Here is a 10,435-nt window from a genome sequence, read left to right on the forward strand (position 1 = left end):
AGCAAAAATCCAATTGTGGTCTTTACAAGAACTTAACCTTTTGTTCAGGATCGGTTCTAACGTCATTCAGTTTATCCAAAGAATTCTATTTATCCTGGGCACAGAAAAAAAAGGTCAAGAGCTAGATTCCAGGGCTTTTGAAGAGAAAGATACATCTCTAAATTACTACATGCATTCAACCTTTTGGAAGACACATTCCATATTCATTAAGAACCTTTTTCTGGGGGTTAGGGCCATATTTCTAAATACTTGGCTGGGACTGAATGGTGGGAATTATGGGAATGCCCATTTCACTTGAACTCTTCTAAAATTATGGTTTTTATTCATGTGTAATTAAAAAAAAACACTCTTGGAAATTTTTCTATAGTTTGTGATGGGGTCATTAGATAAATTGGACTAATTATGACTTTACAAATGTAATTGTAAATTGAATAAAGTATCAAAACAAATCCAATCACAGCTGTTTGGGAGAGTTGTTGCTTAAAACTTCACTTATCACCACATAATATAATTAGGCAATTACCAAATGACAGCTGAGTGATGATTATAGCAGTCAAAAGCAAAAGTCTTCAACTCTTGAGAAAAGTCACTGATAGCTCATAATAAACCAAGGAGAGTGTAACTTGTCTGAGTTTGGTTTTTTAGGTTTTGTTTTTGTTTGTTTGGTTGGTTGGTTTGGTTGGGTTTTGTTGTTGTTATTGTTGGGGATTTTATTTTTGGGTTTTTGTTTTGTTTTGGTTTGGTTTGGTTTTTTTGGCATTCTGGTCAGCAATAGCTTTTAGCCATCTGGTCCTAGACCCATCATCAATGCATCCATTAGGCACCATTGCCACAGCATCAGGGACCATAGCATTATGCAAGTTCATGAAAATGGTCTTATTTATTTATTCATTCTTAGATCAAAGAAAATGTTTCATTATATACTACTAGTATATTCACTTTAACACCAATATAATTATAAAATATGATGGTTAATTTAGCTTTTAACAGAGGAAAAATCCCATAAAAGCAGACAATAAGACTCACAACTTCATTATGTGATTCTATCTAGACACTTTCCATAGGAATTAATGTGTATAAGATCCTTAAGTAAATGGCAAGGTTCAGCCAAATACAGTAGAGTGGCAGTGAGATTCTAAGAGGCATAAATATCAACATCTCTATGTTCTTCATCACTGTGATAGTTAATCTTACATGTCAACTTTGGGGGACTGAGAGACACCCAGGACATCAGTTTAGTGCTTCCTTGTGATGCATCTCCAGAGATAATTGACTCTACCTCTATCAGTGATTTAACCCATTGATGGATTCAAAATTTGAACAGCCTATTGGAAAGTATAACAGTAAAAGGTAGGGATGAGGTAGATGAAGAACTCACTGAGGAGTACTCTTGAAAGGCATGGCCAAGCCTTTTCTGTTACTACCCTCTGCTTCCAGTCATGAGGTGCCAAGTTCTATCTTGTCTCCCCTCCTGCTGTCAAGATGATTTGTCTCACCACAGGCCCACAGTGACAGGGTCAAACACCTATGAATTGAACCCATGATCCCAAATCCATCTTCTCCCCTTGAATCTGTTTCTCTCCAGTGTTTGTCACAGCAATAGAGAACTGTCTAACACTACCATTGTTTCCCTGAGTCAGATACGGTACCTGGCTCATAATGAACACTCAATATTGGAAAATACATATATAATTCCAAGGCATAGGCATGGAAGCTACTGAAAATCCCTGAGAATGTGTGTGCCTGGTGAGCAGCTCTTCACCCATTTTTATAACCACAAGTGCTAGCTGTCCTCATTCCTCAATGATCCATTTACTTATATGTCCATCTCTTTCCAGTCTTCCTGTCACTAAAGATAAATATACAAATAGGCATCCTGGATGGTGACCAGAAAATAAAAGGCAAAACTGTTCTTCCATTTACCAGCCCTGTAACTTTTGAGAAAGTCTTTTTTTAAGCATCAGTGTAGATAGAGGTGTATCTGTGTGCATATCAAGTGTAATATATGTCTCCTGTTAAACACAATGGCCGCTCCATGGATGTGTCCTAGAGAAATAATGCTTTATGTGCAAACTCTAAAGAAGCATACTTAATATTGTCTTCATTAATAGTCAGTTAAAGACATGACTAAATTAAAGAGAGAAGATGGACAGAAGTTAGGCAGCTGCTTGCTGTGGACAGTGGGTTTTTTCCTATTATTGGGAAGATAAATGGATGGAGATAAAGTATGGTTTGTGGTTGGTAGACGTTTACTGAGCTGTTTGGGATGAGAAGCAGAGAGACAAAGGAAGTAGTAAGAAGATGCACAAGTAACCACACCATGCCTTTATCAAGCTGCCTCTAGAGGCACATGGGCCCTCAGTGCTCCTGCTCCAGTAGCATATCCAAGACAGATACTAAGCCTCTCACAAGCAAGTTGCATAGCTATATGGATACCCTAGGAGAAGGGATAGTGTACATCCTGACTAAGCCACATCTTGACAACAGTGGATTAGATTATTATAGGGAGATGATACACAATCCAAAACATACTCGTGTTTATTTGTAAAATTTTCCTTTTGACATTTTTGAATTGTAGTTGATAAAAGGCAACTGAAATTACAGAAAGCCAAATTACAGATAAAGAAGAATTACTAGGGGTGGGGAAAATAGGCCAGCTATTAAAAATATTCAAAATAATTTCTGCTTTGCAAGAAGAAGGACCTGAGTTCAATTTTCAAAATCTACATACAAATGCTAGGCATGATAGTGTGTGCTTGTAATTCCAGCCTTGGGGAGGACAAGACAGAAAGACCCTTAGGGCCAACTGACCAGCTAGTCTAGACCAATTGGTGAGCTCCAGACCAATGAAAACCCCACCTTAAAGGAGGTGGACTGTGTTCCCAAACATGGCACCTGAAGTTGCCTCTGGCACGCATGCACGCACGCACACACGCACGAATGCACACATAAGAGAGAGAGAGAGAGAGAGAGGAGAGAGAGAGAGAGGGAGGGAGGGAGGAGGAGGGAGGGAGGAGGGAGGGAGGGACTACTATACTTTCTAGGGAGGCCAGAGACAACAACCAAGGAGTAAACAGGCACATAGAGAATGCTGGCAGGTGAAGGTGAGCAGAATGGATAAAGGACAGTTGAGGAAAGGTTCAGAACCACGTAAATGTTTTGAAGGCTGGGGAGACTGGAACTAGCAGAGCAGAGGTTCACTGCTAATTTGTACCCTCTCCAGGCCCTTTTTTCGGTGATATTCTTCAATGATTATGACTTGCCTTATCCTCTACAATATATGAAATAGTCTCATCACTAGTTGTAGAAAGCATGATGAGGTAGATTGCTTCCAGTTTTTGGCTGGTCATGTGGTCTATGACTAAGAGAAGTGGTACCTGGGAGCTCAGAACATGGCCATCCTGGGGAGCACTTTAATGTTTGACTCTTCAAACTCTTCCAATAGGATGGGCATCAAACACCATGTTGGCTGACTCAAAACAAAAAAAATTGAAGAGGAACACCTACTTAGAGGAGAAATCAATAATTATTTACATTTTATAAAGTTGTATTTGCCTAACAGTTTATAATGATAGAGAGTTCCAATGTTTTCTAGCAGTGAGGTCGCTAAACCCTTACATTGAGTTATGAATGATCAAGCATTTGTCCCCCATCTCCCGATCTCCAAATCTTAAGAACTCATCAGTTTAAGGATGATGTTTTTCTATTTTTTTTTTTACTGTATTTATTAGGTGGATGCCACTGCCTTTATGTGGAAATCAGAGGATAACTGAGAGGAGGCAGATCTCTCCTTCTACCAAGAGGGTCCCAGGAATCAGATACAAGTCACAAAGGCCTTTCCTTTCTGAGCCATCTCTCCAGCCCTTAAAGTTTGATTTAAAATGTAAGCATTAAGGTCTGTTTCTTTTTTTTGGTCTGAAATTTTGCTGCAAGTTTCCTAAAATGTTGTTGGGTGGAGAGTGCTCCCCAGTACCAAGGGGTTTGCAAGTACATTACATACGATTGTCTCAAGATACTGCAGTATAAATGGCCTGATACAGTTAAATGAACACAATGCAGCACAAGCAGTGTCTATCAGTTCCCTGCCTCACATGTTCTTGCCCTATCCTCTGTTTAAACAGGTGCTATTTATACTCATTATAATAAGCAAATGGAATAATGTGATAAGTCATGCCTTGCTGAATTTTAAATTCTCCGGTTAATGTATGAAATTAAGGTAAATTTATTCATTTTAGAAATGGTGCTATAGTTATTATGTGCCCATTTGACCCTTTAAATTAAACCAATTAAGTGTAACTATCTGCAGTATTATTTCTGTGATGGATAGATGATTGGATTTTATCAATTTCTTCCCTAACCGTCAAATCATACATGTACTTATTCACTGCACATCATCCTTCTCTGCTTTGTTGCACATTCTGTGGCCTTTCTCACATGCTAATAGTAGCAATTTCTCTCCAAAACACAGATGGGAAAATCGTTGTCATCAACGGAGCGATGTTTCTAGTTTGGCCAGTTCATAAATCGTCTTCTTCCACTCATTTCAGACATTTAACCCATAAATGAATTGGGCTTAGTCTAGTCATTTCCTTGAGAATTTTTCTCTCAGTCTTTATAGTAAAGTCTTTGGGCCTTTGGGCTGGAAAGATGGCTCAGCAATTAAGAACACTGGCTGCTATTTCAGGGAACCTGGTTCAATTCCAATACCCATATGGCCGCTGAGAATCGTCTGTGACTCCAGTCCCAGGGGATCAGACGTCCTCTTCTGGCCTCTGACGGCAGAAAGCATGCACATGATACACAGCCATATATGCAAAAACACATCCATAGACGTATTTTCTTCAAAAATAAAGATGTGAGCAACTACAACTCCTAATCGTTCTAAATTTATTTTCAAGGCTTTATATCTTAGAAATACAGTCTTCCCATGCCTGTTACTTTATTTCAGATAAGGAATCCCAGTTTTTCTTTCTTAATATCTAGCCAAGTATCCACATATTACCCTGATTAATAATGACTCTTCAAAAACTCCTAATCCCAGAAAATATAGTATTGGACCCCAAGTAGTAGTAACTATGTCAGAATATTCCATTTACATTCCCTAGTCATTTAATTCCATCTGACCTTCCCTTTTGGCTGTCGATCTCTGTAAATCCTCCTCCTTTTCACCTTAGTCCATATTTTCTTTCGTATACAGTCATAGCCAACCCTCCTTTAAGTCCATCCTTCCCTGCAAGCAACTTCTCTTAGGTTCTCAGCTCTCTGTGATGTCTTTAGAATAACTCCGTGTGTTTAAGGAAATCTCCTACCCCGAGTATGCAATGTCTTCATTGTGAACCTTCTGAAAGCCTATTTCTGCTGGGAGCCTCGTGATGTTAATTTCCCTGCCAGGCACATTCAGCAGACCTCGTTCCCAGGAATGCTGTCCTGGCCAAATCAAAGTGCCAGCACTTTAAGAGAGAGATGCTGTTTCCATTTCTTCTAAAGCACCATGTCTGACTCTCAAAATAATGTCTTCCATCAAAATAATAGTCCTTAACTGGATGTCAGAGCCTATGGCCCAAGCCAGGGCCTGTTCTGCCAAGTCAGCTTCAATTGTTCCTTCCGGTAAATTTCTTTTCCAAGTTTTCTAGAAGTTCTAGGGCTAAAAGCCCCCAGAAGGTGAACAGGAAAGAGAGATATTTCTTCTAATAAAAGGATGAGAAAAGCCAATGCACATTCGTCCTGTGGGTCATCTTGTGCTGGCAGCAAAAGGGCTGACTATTCTTAAGATAGAGAAATGAAAAGATGGGTGATTTAATAAAAAGTTCGGAGGCTTCGCTGGCCTTATCTCCCATCGCCTTCATTTCTAGAGATTTTTTCTAAGGGATTCACACAACAGTAGCTATCTGTCATCAGCTTGGTCCTCTGAAAACTCACGTTATCCAAAGTTCCTGGTGACACTTCTTCATTATGAAGGGTCAAGACCTCAAATGAATACCCAGTCACTCTGTGCTATGACTACCCAGTCACTCTGTGCTCTGTGTACAAAGCTGAATGTGGTATTTTCATCTGATTTACTATATGTACACGTAGGCAGATTGGTCTCAACCTAATTTTCATTCCATTTACATTCAGAAAGAAAAAGGTCTCCATATTTTCAGGGGTTGTCTATAGTGTTTTGTTTTTATGGAAACATTAGAGAGAGCAGCCAATTATGCAAGACTCCATTTAGTTTTGATTGCCTTAAAATACAAACTGCTAAGGTTTTATAGGCCTGTACTAAAGAAAGAAAAATACTTACCACCTAATTCCAGATATCTTGTAACTTATGAAGCACTAGACATAAAATCATTGAGTCTCCGGGGCAAGAAAGAATCTACCTCGGAAACAAGGAAATCAAGCTGATCGATAACGAGGAACAAAAATAAGAACTTTCATTCCTGAGAAGGTTTTTCTTTTTTACTTTTACAATATTTGGCCTTCTTATTTATTCGATTTTGCTGTGCACCCTTGTGGTCTGAATCTATCTCATGGCTTTCTTAACCTAACTACAGTTGAGATACATTTTTTACCAAGCAATGTTAGAACATGATTTTTTAAAAATTAAAACAATTATGTTGTTCGCTGGAACAAAAGTCACAAACTCAAATGCCTTCCAGAGACAAACAAAGAGCCTGTTACCTTGTGCAACTCCAAGGTATCGTTCATTCCTACTACATTCCACACCATGGTAGATGGGGAATAATAAATAAAGGAAGCTAGGAATGCCAGTAGCAGTATGCAAGCAAAGTCTATGTTTAAAGTGGCCCTGGACAAAATAATAAGTACAGTGGGCCTCTCATCAAACTGGAGGGCACAAGACTGCCAACAGAGCAGATTCACAGTAGCTCGTTTTGCTTATGATTTCAATTTCAGAAGAGATGAGGCAATATTTGTCTATAGATAGCTAAAATGTGGCTCCTAGGCTGGGTATATAGCTCAGCTGATAAAGTGTTTGCCTAATATGCAGGAGGCTCAGGGGTCAGTCCCCCGTACAGCATAAACTGACTGGGCATAGTAGTACATGCCTGTGATCCCAACACTTGGAAGATGGAGGTAGAAAAATCAGAAGTTCCAGGTCATCCTTGATTACACAGTGAGTGTGAGGCTAGCCAGGGCCAAGGAGAGTATACTTCAAAAACACAAAGTAAAAACTGTGTCTTTTGTATTATTAAAATTATCACCTCCCGCCATCATTTGTTTATAGTATTTTTTCTTCTTTCTCAAATACTCAATTTTAAGAAGAATTTTTAAATCAAAAGATAGTAAAGGGCTGAAGTCCATTTTATGCCCAAAGTAGTGGAATCTTTACATTGTCTGTTATGATAGGAATGTATAAAAAAATCTCTGTTTATACAGTAACATATGATTTTTAGATCCAAATGCAGTGTTTAGCAAAGGACATGCACTCCATCTTTGCATCCCCTCCTGTCTGCTTATGCCATGGAACTGTTCTTTGAAATTCAGTCGAGCTCAGTACATGAATGGGCATCCTACAAGATGGCATGACCCTTAGGTATAAACAGCTTAGAGTTTAGAGAAGTAACGAGTAAGTACATCCAAGGACAGTAGTAAAAGGTGAGAGGAATTGCTATGCACAGTTGGTTAAACATGTAGTGAAAACACAAGAAACAGAGCCATTTCAGGATAAAGAAAAGTATTGGCAATGGTCCTTAAAGGCAGCCGTAACTACATGTGCCTGAAGCATCAGCAATGGGAGGCAGAGGAGGCAGATCCCAAGAGCTCCTTGGCCAGCCAGCACAGCCAAAATGGTGCACTTCTGATTTGGTGAAAGATCCTATCTCAAGGGAACATGATAGAGAGTGACAGAGGAAGACACTTGACTTCCTCCTCTAGTCTCCACATGCAAGCACACACACACATACACACACACACACACACACACACACACACACACACACACACACACATACTGTCCTGAAAGATGGACCTGAACACAGTAATGTGAGACAGAGAAATTATAATGCAGCAAATTCCTGAAGACACAAAGGTAAGAAATCGAGTATTCCATGGAGCCCAGTGTCTGAATCACACGCAGTCCATTAGTGGACAGGCCATGAAGGTATAAGAGAAGTGCCTGGCACTCACTGTGTTGGCAGCTCCCCCTTGTCTCCTTTCCTTTTTCCAAGTTAGTCTCACCCTATTCCAACATTTGAAAGGTGTTTTTCAGCCACTTCAGTTTCTATTCACATTCACATCCCTAAAATCGACATAGCCAACACTCAAAATTCACGTAGTATTTTCTTTTTTAAAAAAAAATATTTTTGAGATTTTCATACATAAATACTATATTTACAGCATTTCCATCCCTCTCCCCCAACAACTCTTCTCAAGGGCCCTAGCCCCATTTAAATTCATGTTGTCTTCTCCTATAATTATTGTTAAGTACATGAACACACACACACACACACACACACACACACACACAAAAGAAAAAAAAACACTGTTGAGTCTATTTAGTGTTGCTTTTATGTATATTTGTTTAAAGCTCACTAGCTTGGACTAGAGAACTTATCAGGAGGCTTGTCTTTGGAGGATAGGAATTCTCCCTCTCCAAACAGCCATTAATTGTAACTCTTCATCTACACTTAGGGCTTTGTGAGATTCTCCTATCCACAATAGCATGTCAACCGGTACTGCCATTGTTCATATCCCCCTTTTTTTAAGTTTTTAAATCTGTTTTAATTAACTGTGTGTCCTTTGAATACAGGTGTCTACAAAGGACAGAGAAAGGTTACTGCTCTCTTGGAATTATAGGCAGCTTTGAACAGAGCAGTGTGGGTGATAGGAATACAAGTTGGGTTCACTGCATGAGCAGTATGTGCTCTTAACTACCCACATCTTATAGAATTTTACCCATTCCCATGGCTTCAGATGTCTTCTTCATTCTAATGACTCCCAAACTCAGGCCTCTAGTGCATATCCAGCACTCTAGGCTCCATGTACTCATTCAACTATTATAACAAAACCAAAACAGACTATCTTCGCCTGTTTGATGTTCTCTAAGTGAGCTCCATAGGTCATGTCTTTCCACCACTCTGAATCCCAAAAGAGCTGTCTCATAGGAGAACTCTAGGCCCTCACAATGACTAAGTTTTCATTCCTTCTTTCAATAAAGGGAAAAACTTCTGATTCCCTACAGTTACCATCTCCAAGTTCCACGCTTATCATCCAGTCTTTCTTAAAGACTATCTCCCCATGAAGACCCAAGGGACTCCTTCCCATTCTCATGCCTTTTCTTATGTGTCCTTTTCCCACTGAAGTTGTAGTAGCAAGTCTGCCTAGTATACTATATGTATACTATATATATTGTTCAAATTCATTTATATACTGTTCAAATATACTGCCTAGTATATATATATGTGTGTGTGTGTGTGTGCATATGTGTGTATGTATATATATACATATATATGTGTGTATATATATATATATATATACAGTTCCTCTCACTGCCCCCACCTCCTTTTTTTCTCCTTAAACCTTACCACGATCATACATATGCCATGTAGTAACGTTGTTTAATCTCAGCTTCTTCTGTTATATAAGTTCCAGGAGCTAGAGATGTCTGTGGATTCTGTCTACTGCCAGGTCTAGGACACTGTCTCCCAGGTAGAAGAAGCTTAATAAATTCTTGGTGATTGAATAGATAAAGAAGAGCTTCAAGTAGCTATAGACAAAGAAACACCACAGAAAATACTGAAGACAGGTGAGTTGAATCTGAAGTGTATGGAGCATCGGAACCTCAACCAGTGTCCACACTAGACCTGTGGGGTACAAAGATTATTCTACCTTACAAGAACAATCACTGAAAATCAAAAGATCAGGGGAATTCTCACAACCACACTCACAACCATGATAATTCCATCTCTGTTTACCCTGACATGGTCTCATCAGGTCAACTTGGCAGCATGGAAATGTGAGGAAGAAACATACCTCCATTAAAAGTCTGGTTCTAATACTCAATGTGAGTTTCAGGTTTAAAATGGAGGGATGTTTATGGATTATACAGATTAGTAGTAATTGTTAATTATATATAAAAGATACAGCAGAAAACAAGTGCTTATAAAAGCTTAATCCCTTTGTTTTAATAATTAATTAAAAAGACAGAGCACAGCCAGTCTCCTAAACCAATCTGCTTACATTTACATAATTTATCCACCAAAACCCTTGCTAATGCTGTAAGTTAAAACCACTAACAAACACTGAACTAATATACTCAGGAGTAAAATGTGCCCACTGTATAATTCATTTGTTATGGGTCATTCATTTTCCTATGATCCAGACTTTCAAATTCTGCCCTTATTTTTTGATTATTCAATCAGCCTCCAGTTTACTTCAGTTATCCCACCACTGACAAAAATTTGGACTGAATTAAAACTGCATTCATTTCCCA

The sequence above is a fragment of the Peromyscus leucopus genome, chromosome 6, assembly GCF_004664715.2.
Source record: "Peromyscus leucopus breed LL Stock chromosome 6, UCI_PerLeu_2.1, whole genome shotgun sequence".
NCBI lineage: Eukaryota > Metazoa > Chordata > Mammalia > Rodentia > Cricetidae > Peromyscus > Peromyscus leucopus.